The following is a 20,223-nucleotide window of genomic DNA, read 5'->3' as shown; positions in this document are numbered from 1 at the left end:
AGGGGGCGGGAAGACTTCAGGAGCGACTCCGCGTCGTTAACTAGTTTGTCCGCGCGCGGCTGCTGTACCATCTGCGCCTCTCCGGCTGTTTGAACGCGGGGAAAAGTTTCTGCAACGCGATGGTGCCCAAGTGTGTCAGAAGAAGACCGCCGCCCGGCAGGTCAGCGAGGGTGAGCTGCAGGGGGGGGAGAGAGGAGGAGGAGGAGGTGGTGCCGGTGAGGTACAGAGGGTCGAGAGCGGGCGAACGGGGTGGTTTTTAGCGAGCGGCTGACGCCGGGACGACGCGGACGAGCTGCAAGTTGTCCAGTTGCCATGGCGACGGCGAGGATGCTCGCCGCCTTGGGGAGCCCGGAGCCGCCGGTTGCAAGGGAGGGGGGGGGAGGGGGAAAAAAAGAGCAGCGTCTCTCCCGGTTTATCCCACGGGGGGTGGGAACGCGTGAGACCCACCCCCTTTCTAAACTCTGGTGCTTTATCCGGCTAGCGATGTTGTTGGGAAGCGGGGAGCCCAACAGTCCTGTGATAACTTCAAAGCTATTACGCTTCTTGCGATTTTTGATGGCTTGGAGTCCGATTCATGAACTTGCTGGGGTTTTTTTTGGAGGTGGGGGGGAAGCGTGAGCGATGAATTCAGAGGAAGACAGCGTGCAGAAGGGCCCGGCTGCAATAAAAGCCCTTTGCCTTCTGCGGTTTTGTCCTGGCAAACGAAGTAGTAACTTCTACAGTTCTGTGCGACTTGCTCCTAAATAAAACTGATATGTGACTCAAGTTTAAATGTTGTTATTGTTAGTTGCGAAGTCGTGTCCGACCCATCGCGACCCCATGGACAACGTTCCTCCAGGCCTTCCTGTCCTCTACCATCCTCTGGAGTCCATTTAAACTCATGCCTACTGCTTCACTGACTCCATCCAGCCACCTCATTCTCTGTCGTCCCCTTCTTCTTTTGCCCTCAATCTTTCCCAGCATTAGGCTCTTCTCCAGTGAGTCCTTCTTTCTCATTAGGTGGCCAAAGTATTTCAGTTTCATCTTCAGGATCTGGCCTTCTAAAGAGCAGTCAGGGTTGATCTCCTCTAGAACTATTTAAATATAAATATAATTTATTTATATTAATATAAATATAATATTATATTTATAATAATATAAATATAATTTATTTAAATATAATTAAAATATCCATTTAAATCTAGTTTAAATGTATACAAAATTAATGCAGTGATTATTCACACTGGGGCTAACAAGCATCTTGGTATTCAGTTGCCATAGTCAGTAAGACAAAAATACTTAAGCTTTATTAAGAAATAATAGGATGGAATTGAGCATCTGGTTAAACAAGTAGTTTAGAGCAGGGGTCTCCAATCTTGGTCCCTTTAAGCTTTGCTGGCTGAGGGACTCTGGGAGTTGAAGTCCACAAGTCTTAAAGGGACCAAGGTTGGAGACCCCTGTTTTAGAGAGTCCTTGCTGAAATGTGTTGCATCCAGAATGAGGTGTCTCTATATTTCAGTTGCACATAATCCTGAAAAATGGAAATGTTTCCCCACTAATTTCCACATCTTAGTATTTATCATGTAAATTTACACCATTAATTGATTGGTTGGTTATGTGCCATCAAGTTAATGTTTGTTCTTAGTGATCACATAAGCTTTATATTTTATCCATGATGATCTGTCCCTAACATGGTTCTTCAAGTATCTACTGTTACATCATTTAAATTGTCCCATTTAATCACAATTTTCCTTTTAGGGTTTCAATTAAACTGCAACATTGTCAGTGTCATAATTTTTTATCTGGACTCTGAATAACTTTAAAGGTTTATAATGTTGATATTTTTTCCTGCTTTGCTTTTATCAGTTGTGCAATTATATACACTCTTTTTCCAAAAGAATACTTTACTTTCCAATATTTGAAAATTTGTTATAGATTAGCCCCACATTTTGTCTTTCTAGGATTGTCACATTTCTAATTATTTTATGTCTACAGTCTTTCCAGCTTCTCTGCCTTAAAGTATGGTTAATGGAATGATATATATAGCAAAACTGGCTTTTAATACTTCAGTGTAGGCTTGTGTATTGATAGGAAGGCAAGCAAGCAGGGCTTTAGAAAAGCTGGATAAGTAATGCCGAACAGAGGAGCAAGAAAAGAAAGAGTTGAGTCCTTTTGTTGTTTAAACTAAAGGTTAGTTTGATCAGGAAATACTGATGTGGAATATCAAGTTTTGTAATATGAGCTTATGTAGCTTAATGATATCTGGAAAATATTATTTCATATCATTTTGGCTCCTTATAATTATTTTCTTTTGGCAGAGTTCTGATATGATATACAAGCCTAATCCTAATCCTTTATGCATTCTAGGTTTAAACACCACTCTTGAATTCTTATACAGAATACATTTGAGTTAAAAAAGAAAATGTGACTTTTGTTGCTTTATTTTAAACTATTCTGTTGGAAGACACCAGTTTGTAGTAGCTTGAAAAAAAAAAGAACTTACAACACTCACTTCATCCATCTGCAATTTATATAAATGAAATTTTGGGATACAGTAGGATTTTCATACTGTAAACATCTCTCTCTCTCCCTCCTCCCCTCTCTCTCCGTCCCTCCCTCCTCCTCTCTCTTTCACACAGAGGAGAGAGAAGGAGAGTTCTATCTATGTAATCTTATTTGCTGCTTGCATTTGTACACAACTCAGCACACACTAATAAATGCTTTGATAGATCAGACTAAACACCAGTTTAGATAATGTCACAATAGTTGCCAACCAGAGACAGATTACATCAGATAACAAGGTAGTATTTACTTTCAAGTCTAGCAACTCTTGATAATATCTCTGGATTTGTATGGTGCTCTTCTAAGCCAGATATTATCTTGGTTATGTATTCAATACATAATTGATGTTCTTTGCAAAGAAAAGAGTTTTGTTATGCGAAACAAAAATATTTCTATGGATTTAAAAAAAAAATTAAAACAGACTTATACACTAACATAAAGAAGAAGAAAAACTATATTAAAATAGCACAACATCTTAGGAACTGGAAAAAACTCAATTACTATTTATCTGATGGCTCTTATTTTCAAGTCATCAGAAATGGATAATAGAATAACAGGGGGCTTTGTAAATAACCGTAATAGGTTTATTAATCCTGAAAAATTACAGTTCAAGCATTTTTAATTGTTGAACATTGCCTGTCATATAAGATCACATGTACTGTCCACAATTTTTCTCCCTTTACAAATTAATATTTCTCTAACAAATGTACTGTATTATTTAGGATTTAAGGAATTTAATGAACCATATTGTATTTCCACCGTTTTCAGTGTGAAATAAATTGTATTTAGCTCCTAGATGTTTCCTCTTTCCTCTTCTGGGTTGGGGATTCTATGCAAATTTCTTTCTGTCTGTCCTATCTCAGTTTTTGATAAGAACTATTGACACAGTTGATTCCACTTTTCAATCCAGAATGAAAATGATTCCCTGTATTTATAAACTCTTTATCAGTGGTGGCTTTCAGAATTTTTTACTACCGGTTCTGTGCTTGGTGGGCGTGGCATGGCATGGCTTGATGGGTATGGCTTGGTGAGCGTGACAGGGGAAGGCTACTGTAAAATCCCCATTCCCTCCTCACTCCAGGGGAAGGTTACTGCAAAATCCCTATTTCCTCCCCTCAGCTGGGACTTGGGAGGCAGAGAATAGATGGGGGCGGGGCCAGTCAGAATTTTTACTGCTGGTTCTCTGAACTGCTCAAAATTTCTGCTACCGGTTTTTCAGAACTGGTCAGAACCTGCTGAAACCCACCTCTGCTCTGTATGTCTCTATCTCATCACATTTAAAATAATAGGATTTTATACAATTCTCAAGTTTTCATAATTTCATAATAAGCCATACTTTTGTTGCAATATTTTAAATCTCACATTTTTTTCAACTTGACAGTATTCAAATATCTTAAATTGGTCACATCCAGATCCCTCTCACATACATATTCATAGATATTGAACTCCTCCAGGACTGGTAGAATTACCTGAGGCACATTTTTGCCAAGTTATCTGGGAAGAGTTCTGCTAGCCTGGATAAAGTGGACAGGATCATTAAAGTGGTGAATGCGACCACCTGTCAATCCTAAACCCAAAGATGACATAGCAAGATCCAATCAAATCTAATCCTTATTGCTTTCACCTAATAGACAGACTCTTGCCAGACTAAAGTTATAACTTTATTATGTAATAGATAAACTCTGGGAGATTTAGCATGTTGCCTGAACTTTTTCCTCCCTCCTATCCAGTTCATTCTTTTGCTTTGGACTCCACTCTGCTACCTTCGCCCTGGGAAGAGTCAGTACTATTGCTGACATTTCCCTCCCTTTTTCAGCTGCACATTCCCTCACACCAATTGTGTTTTAGGTGTCTGCCTCTCCTAGTTGATTAAGGTCTCCCAAAGGGTGGCAGACAGTGCATTGCTGGAGAAGAGGCAGTTGTCTGCCCCCTCCTCAAGAGACCACTAGACTGAACAGATCTAGAACCAGTAAATGTTTGTCTAGTCTCTGACTTTCTTTTTCTGAAAGAAGCAGATTATCTGTACTCGTTACAGTTGGGATTCAGACCTTGTTATAAATTACTGGCAGCATTGTTTATGCTTGTCAATGTGGCAGGCTTGGGATAGGATAGTGCATCCATCTTGGCTCTTCTTAGTCTCTCAGCAGCCTTTCATACCATCTGTCATAGTATCCTGCTAGACTTAGGGGATTTGGGTTTGGAAGAACTGTGGTACAATGATTCTCCTTTTTTCTCTAGGGTCCAGTTGCTGTTGGTGGTGGGAGGGAGGGGGAGGGAAAGATTGAGCCTGAAGCCCCTGCTTTATGAGGTGCCTCAGATCTCTACCCATTCTCCATTTCTAAAACATTTACATGAAGGCATCATGTGCAGATATATATTTCTTTCCTGGGCTGACCAAACAATGCTATCAAGGTCCTTTCCCAGGACCTGGAGGCTGTATATGGATGGGAAGAACAGTCTTTGGCTCAACCCTAGTAAAATGTGATTTTGTTTTTAAGATTTCCTGATTCCAGGGATCAGGATCTTTAACTTTGCATGGAGGTGCATGTCCCTAGTCAAAGTTGGTATGCATTTTGGGGATCCTTCTGGACTCTTGACTCCTGTTCAAAGAGCAGGTGGCTATGTGGACAGGGGAGCTTTTGCACAGATTTGACTTGTATGTTAACTGCATCCCTTCCAAGCCAGGGGACGCCTTATTCATAGTGATTCCTGCATTAGTCACCTAATTAGTCCATGCAACTCACTGTACACTACGTACGGTTGGCTTTGAAGACTCCTCAGAAGATGCAGGTGGTCGAAATGCAGCAACAGGTAGGTTTTGGTGTTTATTATTATGCCCATGTAGCTATTGCTGCAGAAGTTGCAGTGGTTCTTAGTAGGCTATTGATGTAATTCAAGGTGCTGACCGTTACCACCTATAAACCCATTCATAGCATCAGGCCAGGTTACTTGTGGGACTTCCTTTCTCCCATGGTTTCTGCCCACCCCACAGGATCTAGTTGAGAGGGCAAACTCTGAGTCTTCTCTATTAACCAATGTCATTTTGTTGAACAATGAAGTGTCTCCTCAGGGGCAGCACCTGTACTATGGAACAGCATCCCCTGGAGATTTAGATGACCCAAGCCTGTTAGCCTTTCACAAGTCATAGAACAGGGGTCTCCAACCTTAATAACTTTAAGGCTTGTGGAGGAATTCTGGGAGTTGAAGTCCACAAACCTTAAAGTTACTAAGGTTGGAGACCTCTATCATAGAAGACCAGGCTGTTTCCCTAGGCATTTGGGTTGGGAGTACATGAGCTCCATTGTTGTTGTGGGTAAGTTGAAGAATGGTTTTCATCATTGTTAATTGATGTTTTTGAATGTCCTTGATGTTGTCTCTTCATCTTCTTCTGGGTCTGTCTTGTGTTCTTTGACCTTCTCTCTTTTTGCATCTGCCTTATATGGTATCAAGTGGTATGGTATCACCATTTTATTTGCTGTTTTTGTATGTAATTTAAGATTAGTTCTATGCCAATTCTTTCTCTTATGATCTCATTTCTAATCTTATCTTTTCTGGTCACTCCAGCAGCTTTCCTCAAACATCTCATTTCCGTGGTGACTAACTTGGTTTATGTTTTATTGTAAGTGTCCATGTTTAGCACTGGTAACACAGGATGAGGATGAACATGCTTTGTATGATAATCTTTGTACAGATTGGTACTACCCTATATTATAGGAGTTGAGTTAGCTATCCCAATACTTGGTTTGCCTAATTGCATCGTATGTTAATCTCTTCTTCCATTTTACCATCTTTGGTGAATGTTGGTCCTAGATATTTGAACTTTGATACTTGTTTTATACTTTTCTCTCTATTACTGTATTTAAGGTATACTCCCCCCTCTCCCTGTTGCCATTACTTCTGTTTTTTCTTTGCTGATTCTCATATTATGTGTCTTGCATTCTTGGTTCATGGCCATTTATTTATTTATTTATTTATTTATTTATTTATTTATTTATTTATTTATTTATTTATTTATTTATTTATTTATTTATTTATTTATTTATTTATTTATTTATTTATTTATTTATTTATTTATTTATTATTTCAATTTCTATACCGCCCTTCTCCCGAAGGACTTCGGGCGGTTTACAGCCAATTAAGAACAACAATACAAAAATTAAAAACATATTTAAAAGATTAATTTAGATATGCTGAAAATACTAAAAACTATTAAAATCCCCATTAAAAACTATTAGGCCAATCCTGCACGATGGAATAAAAGAGTCTTCAACTCATGCCAGAAGGCCCGGAGGTCAGGGAGTTGGCGTATCCCTGGGGGTAGCTCGTTCCAGAGGGCTGAGCCCCCGCAGAGAAGGCCCTCCCCCTGGGGGTCGCCAGTCGACATTGTCTGGCCAATGGCACCCTGAGGAAACCCTCTCTGTGGGAGCGCACTGGTCGATGGGAGGCCACTGGTAGCAGGAGGCAGTCCCGTAAATAACCCGGTCCTAAGCCATGGAGCGCTTTAAAGGTGAGAACCAACACCTTGAATTGCACCCGGAAGGCAACCGGAAGCCAGTGCAGCCTGCGCAGGATAGGTGTTATATGGGAGCTTCAAGCTGCTCCTTCAATTACCCGCGTGGCCGCATTCTGGACCAGTTGAAGCCTCCGGGTACTCTTCAAGGGGAGCCCCATATAGAGAGCATTGCAGTAATCCAGGCGGGAAGGGACGAGGGTGTGAGTGACTGTACATAGGGAATTCCGGTCCAAGAAGGGACGTAACTGGCGTATCAGGCGCACCTGATAAAAAGCTCCTCTGGCGACGGCTGTCATATGTTCTTCTAACGACAGCCGTGCATCCAGAAGGACGCCTAGATTACGAACCTTCTCCGTGGGGGCCAAAGATTCGTCCCCCACATGGCCTCAGCTGATTATACTGGGATGCCGGCATCCACAGCCACTCGGTCTTGGCTGGATTGAGCTGGAGCCTGTTTTTCCCCATCCAGACCTGTACTGCCTCCAGGCACCGGGACATCACTTCAACGGCTTCACTGGGGTGGTTTGGAGTGGAAATGTACAGCTGTGTATCGTCAGCGTACAGATGACACCTCACCCCAAAACCACAGATGATCTCACCCGTGGTCTCACCTATAAAATGCTGATGCAGTTTTTTTAGCTGTACTTGCTATCATTGCCTAATCGTCTGCACAGACTACTTTGTTGACATTATTTCCATTCTTGGGTTTGGCTTCTTTGTTTATGCTGTTTGTGCAGGTGATAAATAACAGTGATAATAGTACATATTGTTTTACTCTGAATGTTACTGTGAAGCGTTCTGATGTTCCTTGGTTTGTTCTAGGTTCTGTAATTACTGTATAGCTTTTGCATAATCTAATAAGAAGTTCCTTAGTCCATATTGAGTCAATGTTTGCCATAGCAATTTCCTATCAATTCTGTCATATGATTTCTCTTGGTATGCAAATGTAACAAAGAGATTCTTATTGTATTCCATATTCTTTTCTATTAGTTATTTAAGCACAAAAATTGCATCTATGCAGCTTCTATTTCTTCTAAAACCCATCTGCTCTTCTGCTAGTTGAGATTTTTTAAGTGGTCTTTGTTTTTCCACAGTGATATTATTATTGCTTATTGCCAATCAATAGGTGCAGCTAGTTGTATCCATACTGTGTTAAAAATAATATGTAGCTATATGCTGCTTGAATTACTGGTATTTCTGTTGGTAGACCATCAGTTCCTGGAGCTTTGTATTTGGGTGACTTTTTAATTTTTTAACAAGTCTCGCTACTTCCCCAATCAGTATTTCTGGCTCTAGCACTGTTATTTTGAGGTCTTGTGTTGCTTCTTCTAGGTATCTCCTAGGGCTGGGGTCACCAATCTTTCGGACCTCAGGGACCATTAACTTCATAATTTTAAATCACAAGGACTACTAATATGATCTGCCTAATAACCAGCTGGGTGGGCGTGGCTAGGTGGTAATGTGACTGGGTGGGTGTGGCCAACTCGATGTCATTTGTGTTGAGGGGTGCCTCACCAACCACTACTCGCCCCTCCCCTCCTACCACTCCTCGCCTGCCTGCCTGGGTTCCTTAGGGCCCCAATAGGAAGCACTTGTTGGAGCTAATCAGCCACCATGAGAAAGTTGGCAAAACAGCTCAGTTCAAATTGGATCTGACCGAGAAGGAGGCTCAGCAGAAGCACCTCACTGAGGACTACGAGCATAGGCTTTCAAAGCAGAGGGAAGACCTGTGGGAGTGCAAAACCAGGTAGCGGCGCCTGGAGGCTCAGCAGGCTGAGATAGTCAGCCAGTTCCAGGCCATGATGCAGTCCCAGTGGAACAAGGCCATCCGGCTCTTCACTACCAGCGGTACTTTCCTCCAGCCTTTGCCCAAAGCCTCGCACCAGGAGGCCAAAGCAGACCCCAAGTCAGAATTTCTGCCCCCCTCTGACCCACTCAAAAGGACCCCAAAGGGGGAGACTCTGCAGCAATACAAGTGTTCATTGCATGTATCTGGCCCAGGGGCCGTAATTTGAGGACCCCTGATTTAGTGCAATATTAAAAAATGCAAATGATTTTTCTGTGGACCACCAAAATTTTCTCGTGGACCACCAGTGGTCCATGGACCACCAGTTGGTGACCGCTGTCCTAGGGGATTGAGGAGCTATTTGGCGTCTTCTCTCTACCTTTCTATTGCTTCTGATGGTTCTGTTAGTGGCCTTTGGTATCTTAATTTGTTGTTGTTAGTTGCGAAGTCATGTCTGAGCATTACGACACAATCTTAGCTCTACAATCTTATAATTGATGTCACATATTCCATTGGGGATAATTTTTGCATCAAGATTCTGAATCTTCTTTTTACTCTTATTTATATGTAATCCATCTGACTTTTAGTGGTGATGTTATTCCATTTATCCCATGTATAACATTGTGAATCTCAGAGTTCAAAAATGTGTTAGTGGTAAAAAGTTGATGTATAAAGCCCATTCTCATTCCTTTCACTGTTCTTAGCAGCATGTGGGCTGATGGGTTAATACTTTCTTCTGTTAGTACCCACTCTACCATTGAAATCTTCCATTACATACAAGTATACTGCTAGCTTCCACTTTTTGCTATCTCCTTAGATAGTTCATCAAAGAACTCATCTTTTTGTTCTTCTGTGTAATTATCATTGCATGGGGCATATAAGCGTACAAATGTTTCAGTTTGTTCTCTTCTCTTGATTTTCAGTATTATTATTTGGTCTGAATAGTTGATGTCCAGAGTGCATTTTGCTATGTCTGGATATTCAAGAAGCCCAATCCATTCTTTGCTGTGGCCCCTCCTCAATAAATAAACAAGTATCCTTTGTGAACTTTTTTACTACCATGTGGTTTGCATCTTATATCAGCTAGTCCCATTATCTTGATCCCATTTTCTACATTTTCTACATTTTCTTCAATTTTATTTCCCAAACCGGCAATGTTCAAAGTTTCTATTTTGTATTTCACTGTTCTGTTTTTTAGTATTTTAACATTACTGTGGTTATTTTTCATTTTAAGATTAAAAGAAAAATATTTCATTATAATTTCTGTAGCAATATATTATCCATTGCCCAACCTTCTCAACTTCACCATTATCTCTTTGTACCAGTAGTGAAATCCAATTTTTTTACTACCGGTTCTGTGGGCGTGGGTTGTTGGGTGTGGTGTGGCTTGGTGGGCGTGGCTTGGTGGGCATGGCAGGGGAAGGATATTGCAAAATCTCCATTCCCATCCCATTCTGGGACCAGCCAGAGGTAGTATTTGCCAGTTTTCCGAACTACTCAAAATTTCTGCTACCGGTTCTCCGAACTACTCAAAATTTCCACTAACGGTTCTCCAGAACCTGTCAGAACCTGCTGGATTTCACCCCTGCTTTGTACCCTTTCAAGAATCCTACTCTATTCTTCTTGGACACTTGATAGTTACAGTACATGAAATTTCTTGGAAAAAACATTGAGATTACCTGATAGTGAAGCAGCCCTTCCTGAGAATAACACTTTATTCTCTGATATGAAATTTGCTTCTGAATTTTTATTATCCCTGCAACTCTTGATTTTTTAAAAAAAGTCTATTAATAATAATGATATTGTTAGGTTTTGCCAGACCAAAGAACAATACTATTGAATCCTATAGTCATTTAGTCCAATTATCTTATTTTCCCATGGTTACTAGTTACATAAGATTAATTTTAGCCTTTCCCAATAGAGAAAAAAATACTTGAACTTCCTGATTCTTGAAAACTGTTGTACTTATGATCCATGGCAATTGAAAATCAACTTTCATATATAAGGAGGCCTGAAGAAATCATTAGAGAAAGAAGATATAATTGTTGCTATTTTATGGTGAGAGCCAGTTTTGTTTATTGTTGAGCTGCTGGCTAGAAACCAGGAGACTATGAGTTCTAGACCTGCCTTAGGCATGAGAGAATGATCAGGTCATTCTCTCTCAGCACAACCTACTTCACAGGGTTATTGTGCGAAATCAGGAAGCAGGAGGTGGATAAAAATACCAAATCCAATCTGAACTTCTGGCTGACTGTGCAACAAACCATAATAATGTGGCATGTTTATCAAAATGGTTGTCTATTTATTCCTCCTTTGAAAAAATACATGCTAACATTATTGAAAGAATTTAAGATTTCTGTACTACTTTCTTACTGCATGAAAACATAGCCCTAGTTTTAGATTTGATACATTTTTATTTGGGAATAAATACCTTATTAAATAAATTTATTAATTTCATGTCTTATCCACATTATTTTTCCCCATTATATTTATATAAAAAAATTGAGAATATTGGCAGTAGCTGTGCCCAGAATGGAGACAACCTTCCTGACAATCTTCCTGACATGTACCTATTAAGAATGAAAAGCCTGCTAGAAAAAAAGTGAGATTCCTAACAGTGACGAACTACACAGGAATTAAAATTTGGAATATTTGAAATTAATTCTCAAAATTCTCTATCTAGATGAAAATTCCTTCCTTCCTTCCTTCCTTTCTTCCTCCCTCCCTCCCTCCCTCCTCTTCAAAACTGTTGTGGTGAATGTTGTACATGTATATAACTCCAGTACAGACCGATTTCTCATGATGGAAAGAATAAAACTAAGTATATAAATATTTACAGTTAGTGTGAGGCCGAAAGAAAGAATAAAGATTCTTTAAATAGTAAACAATGCTAATATATTTTGTTAGATTTAATAATAATTTTCTGCCTTTTCTGAAAAAATGGATTTGGAATGAGAAGTGTGCTAATTTTATTTATTTTTAAAAAACTAGATTTTTGTACATTTGTAGCCTGGAATTGATGATATACAATGATGTTAAATCTGATAATGTTGAATATATCTTCATTGTGTTTGTAAGCTTTGTTAATTGTTTAGCATTTTGTATTCCATTTCCAACAGCATGTTCCTCCTTTTCTCATCCAGGGAGGTATAATATTCTGCCTTTTTAATATTTCCTAGAATATTTCATTCATCTAGGAGACAGGTGGGTGCTAACTTCCTACAGTATGAGTCTGGGCATTGTGGCTTGTCCAACAAATCAAGATTAAAAACAGCATTGTTTAATGTTATGTATGAAGCTAACCAAAATGTATCTGTAGGGTTTTAACTGGACTACCATAGCTGCTTAATTATTCAGAAAATATTTCTGAAACCAAATTTTGGGTTTTGTAAATGGGTATTTGTAATTCTCCATATGTTGCTTATAATATATAAAGTGTGACTTGTAAGAAACTACTTAAATGTTTCTTTTTGAACAAGCCTTGGGGATTTTGATGCTTAATGGATGTAAAAGTGCCTATTGTTTCCAATTACAGTGTTTTATTTGTTTGTACTCTCAGGTTGCTTGGTTGAGGTTCTCTGTATGCAGCACCACTTAGAGTTGTTGTATAGAAATGTGAAAGAAGTGAAATCTGCTGACATTTTAAAATAATTTAAAGCCAACTGGAAAAGAAATAGAGCAATGCTACAGCAAGTACTTGAGGAAGCTAACTAGGCAAGAATGCAAAGATTCTATTGAAGGCACTGCTCCTAGCAACCAACCACGTCTGTATGAAACACAAGCATGGTGAACTCCTTTGTTCAATGGCTCATTTTTCCATTTAGCAAGAGACTATCTAGGCTTATTTATTTATTTATTATTTAGATTTTTATACCGGCCTTCTCCTGAAGGACTCAGGCGGTGTACAGCCAGATTAAAACAATACATTGATTTTATAAGCAGTTTGCTTAAAGAATGTTTTGCACAATTCCTTTCTCATAGTTGTTTTTTTTATTATGATTATGAATTTAAGAGCCTAAGCTGAAAAAAAAAATGCTTAAAGTATTCACACTGTGTTGGAATGATTTTATAAGCTTGTGAAGGGCAAACTTCATTAGTACACAATGGATTGTCATAATACAGGGTGTAGTTTCTTATGTTATGGATTAGTATGAAGCCATCCATTATAGCTTAATGCTTTACGTAAACTAACCTGTCAGGTTTAACATAATGTGAAAAGCAGGCCAACAAATGACAACAGTATTAACAAACACAATATTACAGTCACGACATAATATAAAAAGTGGAAATTTAATGCTAAGATGTTATTTGTCATTACTGTATTTGTTTTATATGTGCAATATTATGGAATACTTATTAGTGGGTAGGTAGAATCTCTACTTGTTTATGAGAATACTCAATTTAGTTAAAAAAAAACATTCATATACCATGGGATGGAGTGGAATGTAACAGGTTTTGGGTTAGAAAGGTAGAAAGGTTAATTAGGTGCATAGGTAATACTGAATTTCAAACTGTATTCTGCAGTGTTGCTTTTCCCCCTGAGGAAATTACCATGAACATGAAGGCTTAAGAAACGCACCAGTGAGGTACCTATCATCTTCTGTGGAAATAAAAAAAATGATTTTCTGATGATTTGGCAAGAATTATTTCTGTTATATAGATAAGACATATGTATTTCAGGGACATTTAAAATGATGGTTCACTGAATTCAGAAGTACAAATAGCTAGAATATACCCACATAATATATTGTAAAATCCTGGTTAGTTTAATTTGTACAAGAAAGAATGGGACTAGGGTGCCATCTTGTGGAAAAAACAAATAATAACATTATTATCTGACAAAATATTATTTATTATTACTACTGACTCTAGGTGGCTTTATAAATATTTATAATTATGTGTAGTTATTTTTTAGAATATTTTTAAATGCATGTATAATAACTATAATTTGTGACTTGTGAATTCGTGACTTGTAAAAAGTTTGCAGAATACAAAACTAGCAAAATACGACTTATAGTTCAGCAATGTATCTTTACTTTTTCTTTTTCATAATGATACTAAATTAAATTGAAAATATAGAAACATTTCATATCTAAGGCATACCTTTCAGCATTTGTGTTTATTTCAGATAAAAGTAGAAAGATAATAGTCTCAACTTATTTCCCTTTAAAAAGAAAATAATTTAATGGAATATAAAGTATTTAAACACACTTGTTTAGAGAATTTCAGAACTATTCTCTTTAAATAATTACCGTATATACTCGAGTATAAGCCGAGTTTTTCAGCACGTTTTTTGTGCTGAAAACGCCTAACTTATACTCGAGTCTACAGAGCCGACCGAGGGAGAGGGTTTTTTGCCCTCGGGAACAGCTGGGCCGGCAGGACGAGCCCAAATGCTGCCGGCATGCTTTGCCAGCTCGGCCGGCTCGTTTTGGGGCGGCGGCTGGCCTCCGGCGTTTTCTTCCGCCGCTTTTTGATGGCGGCGGCGGGGTCGGCGGAGGGGGCGGGGGGCGGAGGGGGCATTCGACATTTTCGCCCTCTCACTGCCTCCTCTTGCCCGCGTGGGGGCGGAGGGGCGGTTTGTCACGAATACATCCCAATAAAATGCAAAGGTTTCAAAGCATGTTTTGGAAAAGCAGCGAGGGATGGGGGGAGAATGCTGCCTTGAATGTGAAAGAAACGTGGAAAACTCCAACTACAGTATAAAAAAAAAACATTTGCACTCAGTACTTTTTATTTTATTTTATTTTTTGCCAAGTTTTCCCCAGGTTTTTTTTTTCCCCCTATGGAAATTGGGGAGGTGGGGAGAAAGAGGTGAAAAAGAAAAGCCTCTTGGAAAGCGGAGAAATACAGCAAGAACAAACGATTTCTCCCCCCCCTCCCGGCGCCGTCCTTCTCTCCCGCCAGTCACACGGTTCAGTTTTTTTTCAGGCTAACTATACTTTGCGTTTCACTCCCCCGAGTGAACATTGTAACCCGAGACTTGCTCGTAAACAGTGAGCAAAATTACGGTAATCTCCTCTGCCAAATCTATTCCCAAACCCTCCCCCCCAACACCTCCGCTCCGCAAAGGCAAGAAATGAACGCTGAATCCGAGAGGGGGGCAGGAGGAGGAGGAGGAGGAGAGATGGGGGCATTGCAAGCTAGGGTGGGAAGAAGGAGGAGGAAGAAGAAGGGAGGCAAAAGAAACCGACCCTCGCAGATCAGCAAATTAGCTTTCCTTCTCCAAACCAATTTTTTTAAAAAAAACCCGTTCTACCCAGAGCAAATGGCAAATAAGCAGCCCGCTTTGAGTCTGATTATTGTTTCGCGGTGGTTGCCCTCTCTGATCTCCTTGTACATGACAAGGCACCTCTAACCCAGCGCTTTGTGTTTGTTATTGGTAATTCTCCTCTCCCTTCTTCCATTGGAGTCCTCTCCCCTTCCTTTCCGAACGGGGCGGGCGATTTACCTTCTCTGCCTCTTTTTATTTTCCTGGAGGTGGAGGTGTATTCCTAAGGATGCCTTCAGTGCTGGGGAAGGAGCCGATCCATGGAGGGGAGGGGGGCGACGCTGCCGAGAAGCCGCTGCTTACAGAGAGCGAAAGAGCCAGGGAGACCTTGGCATAGGTGGGCGGCTGGTGTAAGGCAGGGCAGAACCTTCGACCCGCAAGGATCCCGGGAGGTGGGGGACGAAAGAGAGGCAGAGAAGGAGGGAGGGAGGGAAGGAAAAGAAAAGAAAAGGGGGAGTGAAAATAAGAGCAGTCCGAGCAATAAATAAATATTGCTGGGCTGCTTTCCAAAAATCCTCAGCACGGAACTAAAAGTTGCAAGTGTTTTGTGAGTTCAAACAGTCCCTTCCAGACTAACACGTTTCATTAAAAGATACAAAGTTTGGTAAACTGAAGCTCGCTCTGTCCAATGCAAAAAAATCATCATCATCATATAATAATAATAATAATAATAATGATAATAATAATAATAATAATGATGATGATGATGATGATGATGATGATAATGATAATGATAATAATAATAATGATGATGATGATGATAATGATAATAATGATAATGATAATAATAATAATAATAATGATGATGATGATGATGATAATGATAATAATGATAATGATAATAATAATAATAATAATAATAATAATGATGATGATGATAATGATAATAATGATAATAATAATAATAATGATGATGATGATAATAATGATAGAATAGAATAGAATAGAATTTTATTGGCCAAGTGTGATTGGACACACAAGGAATTTGTCTTGGTGCATATGCTCTCAGTGTACATAAAAGAAAAGATACGTTCATCAAGGTACAACATTTACAACACAATTGATGATAATATATCAATATAAATCATAAGGATTGCCAGCAACAAGTTATAGTCATACAGTCATAAGTGGAAAGAGATTGGTGATGGGAACTATGAAACGATTAATTAAATTAATTAAATTAAATTAATTACTGCAGATTCAGTAAATAGTCTGACAGTGTTGAGGGAATTATTTGTTTAGCAGAGTGATGGCCTTCGGGAAAAACTGTTCTTGTGTCTAGTTGTTCTGGTGTGCAGTGCTCTATAGCGTCGTTTTGAGGGTAGGAGTTGAAACAGTTTATGTCCAGGATGCGAGGGATCTGCAAATATTTTCACGGCCCTCTTCTTGATTCGTGCAGTATACAGGTCCTCAATGGAAGGCAAGTTGGTAGCAATTATTTTTTCTGCAGTTCTAATTATCCTCTGAAGTCTGTGTTTTTCTTGTTGGGTTGCAGAACCGAACCAGACAGTTATAGAGGTGCAAATGACAGACTCAATAATTCCTCTGTAGAATTGGATCAGCAGCTCCTTGGGCAGTTTGAGCTTACTGAGTTGGTGCAGAAAGAACATTCTTTGTTGTCCTTTTTTAATGATGTTTTGATGTTAGCTGTCCATTTGAGATCTTGCGATATGATAGAACCCAGAAATTTGAAGGTTTCTACTGTTGATACTGTGTTGTCAAGTATTGTGAGAGGTGGAAGTATGGAAGGGTTTTTCCTAAAGTCTACCACCATTTCTACGGTTTTGAGTGTGTTCAGTTCCAGATTGTTTTGGTTGCACCACAAGGCTAGTCGTTCGACCTCTCGCCTATATGCGGATTCGTCATTGTCTCGAATGAGACCAATCACTGTTGTATCATCTGCGAACTTCAGTAGCTTAACAGATGGATCATTGGAGATGCAGTCATTGGTATACAGAGAGAAGAGAAGTGGGGAGAGCACACAGCCTTGGGGGGCCCCTGTGCTAATTGTACAGGTATTTGATGTGATCTTGCTTAGCTTCACCTGCTGCTTCCTGTTTGTTAGGAAGCTTGTGATCCACTTACAAGTCTGTTCCGGTACCTGTAGCTGGTTTAGCTTAGTTAGAAGAATGTCTGGAATGATGGTATTGAATGCTGAACTAAAGTCTACAAAGAGGACCCTTGCATAGGTCTTTGGAGACTCAAGATGTTGTAGGATGTAGTGCAGAGCCATATTAACAGCATCATCTGTTGATCTATTTGCTCGGTATGCAAATTGCAAGGGGTCTAAAAGCGGATTCGTGATGGTTTTCAGGTAGGAAAGCACTAGCCTTTCAAAGGTTTTCATGACTACAGATGTTAGAGCAACTGGTCTGTAGTCATTCAGTTCCTTGATGGTGGGCTTCTTTGGCACTGGGATGATGGTAGAGCGTTTGAAGCAAGAAGGAACATAGCACATCTCTAGTGATTTATTGAAAATATGGGTGAAGATGGGGGCCAATTGGTCAGCACAGACTTAATAATGATAATTGGTATAATAATGATAATTGGCCAATTGGTCAGCACAGACTTAATAATGATAATAATAATAATAATAATGATGATGATGATGATAATAATAATGATAATGATAATAATAATAATAATGATGATGATGATGATGATAATGATAATAATGATAATGATAATAATAATAATAATAATAATAATAATAATGATGATGATAATGATAATAATGATAATGATAATAATAATAATAATAATAATAATGATGATGATGATGATGATAATGATGATAATGATAATGATAATAATAATAATAATAATAATAATAATAATAATAATAATATTCAGCCGTGCTTCGCTTTGATGGCAGCCTGACGTAAAATGGGGGGCAGGGGGATACATACACGGTTAGGGAAAAATAACAAAACAACGTTTTGGGCTCAATTGCAGTCTTAAATTGAGGACTACCGGTACTTGCAATTTGAACCTTATTGGACACTTCATTCCTGGAGGGTTTTTAAAGAACAGACTGGACAATCCTTTGTCTGAAACAGTATAGGATCTCTTGCTTGAGGAGTGGGGACTGGACTAGAAGATCACTGTTAGTTTGGGATATGTTCAGAGCCCACACATCTGATGACATAAAAATTGGCAAAGTCATCTCAAGTCACTTTGGCGTTATTCCAGGTGGGCTTACATCTGTATTGCAGCCCCTAGATGTCAGTTTAAATAAACCTTTCAAGGACCGTGTGCGAAGGATGTGGCATGAATGGATGACATCTGGTCAAGCTCGTCTGACAAAAGTTGGAAATCTGAGAAAGCCAGACATAGAACTAATAGCACAGTGGGTTCGTGATGCATGGGAAGATATTCCAGAGGACATGGTGCAACGTGCCTTCAAGAAATGTGGCATTAGTAATGCTATGGATGGCAGTGAAGACAGCGCATTGTATGAGAGTGACAGCAGTGATGATGACGACTGTGAACTCAGTGATGACGACAACGTATATGCGGATAACATCACAGAAGCTGAAGTAGCTGAAGCTCTGTTTGGACAAACAGATGATGAGGAGGAGAACTCCAGTTTTGAGGGATTTTAGCTCTCGTTAGCTTGGTTGCTGTTACTTTTAAAGATACTGTATTTTTGATACCATATTCTTTTTGGGGACCCCCTTTTGCACTTTTATTGTTTTTCGTTCAAATAAATATTCATGTTATTTTACTTGGCTCTATCTTTATTTTTTACATTGACCAGTAGCTGCCTCATTTCCCACCCTCGGCTTATACTCGAGTCAATAGTTTTTCCCAGTTTTTGTGGTAAAATTAGGTACCTCGGCTTATATTCGGATCGGCTTATACTCGAGTATATACGGTACCCAGAACCTGCTCTATATTACCTAGTACTGGCACATACACTGAAAACTTTGCAGTAGCTTTTTTAAAAAAAAATAAAATAAATTTTATTATAATAAAATATATTAAAATAATAAATTTTAAATTTTATTAAATTTTACTCAGCCTTCTATCCTTTATAACAGGGGTGTCCAAACTTGGTCCCTTTAAGACTTGTGGACTTCAACTCCCAGAGTCCCTCAGCCAGCAAAGCTGGCTGAGGAACTCTGGGAGTTGAAGTCCACAAGTCTTAAAGGGACCAAGTTTGGACACCCCTGCTTTATAAGGTAGGTAAAATGAGGACCCTGATTGTTGGGGGCAATAAGTTGACTTTGTATATAAATATACAAATAGGATGAAGACTATTGCTAACATAGTGTAAGCCGCCCTGAGTCTTCGGAGAAGGGCGGGATATAAATGCAAATTAAAAAAAATTAAGTTTGTTTTATCCATAGACCTGAATATCTTCCATTTGATTTTAGCCTGTTACTGTGGAATTGTTCAATTCCTGCTCATCCTTGAAAATATTTATATTCATATATAAATATGATGTGTTTCTCTGGTGTTCGAGAGGCTAGGCTGCAGTAAGTGTTGCAGTCATGATTCCGTGCATAAGTTTAGTTTGAATGTTTTGCACCTGTGTTCTGAATGATTGTGCATGAGAATGATTGTGTAGAGAAGGATGCAGTGAGTCAATTGGAAATGCAGTCAAGATTATAGACTTCCCAGAAAAAGGATGGGGCATTTTGAATGGGATCATGAATAGGATTAACTGTGGGCTCATTTATTTCAAGATAAAGTTGAAATCATCAAGATAAAGTTGAAATCATCAGACAAAATTTGAAAGAGGAGAGGAGAGGAGAAAAGATGAAGAAACAACTAGAAAGTAAAATGAGATGGGTTGCATAAAGCTGCAAAGTGGATATGACTAGATTGCCAAGAAGTAGCAGCTTCATCATAATGCGATGAGATTACTAGATAATAATTGGTATTAACCTTTAGAAGTGAAAATACGTTCCCTAATTTCCTAATGAGGTGCAGATGTGTGTTATACGTATGGAAGTGGAAATCAAGTTTTTTCCTGATAGACACACACTGTGGGACAACATCTTCTTTTTAAATACATTGCCCATTATCTTTACTTTTATTTATGTGAAATAAGCTTTTAAAAGCCATACAATTCTCATGTGGCTTTAACTTCCATCTATTAAGCTC

At 39.1% G+C, this 20,223-nt stretch overlaps 1 protein-coding gene across 2 annotated transcripts in view; it reads left to right on the top strand.

The window, feature by feature from the left end:
• Positions 1-53: 53 nt before the first annotated feature.
• Positions 54-20,223, top strand: part of STK33 (serine/threonine kinase 33) — an 82,753-nt gene continuing 62,583 nt past the window's right edge. Inside the window, exon 1 of one of the 2 annotated variants that reach the window (XM_058159343.1) lies at positions 54-160. The gene's annotated coding sequence lies outside the window, so the exon portion shown is untranslated. Of the gene's footprint in view, positions 171-20,223 lie in introns of both variants that reach the window. The other variant, XM_058159352.1, reaches the window with a different exon arrangement.

Source organism: Ahaetulla prasina, chromosome 1 (assembly GCF_028640845.1).
Source record: "Ahaetulla prasina isolate Xishuangbanna chromosome 1, ASM2864084v1, whole genome shotgun sequence".
NCBI lineage: Eukaryota > Metazoa > Chordata > Lepidosauria > Squamata > Colubridae > Ahaetulla > Ahaetulla prasina.
This window is presented reverse-complemented; position numbering and strand designations above follow the sequence as displayed.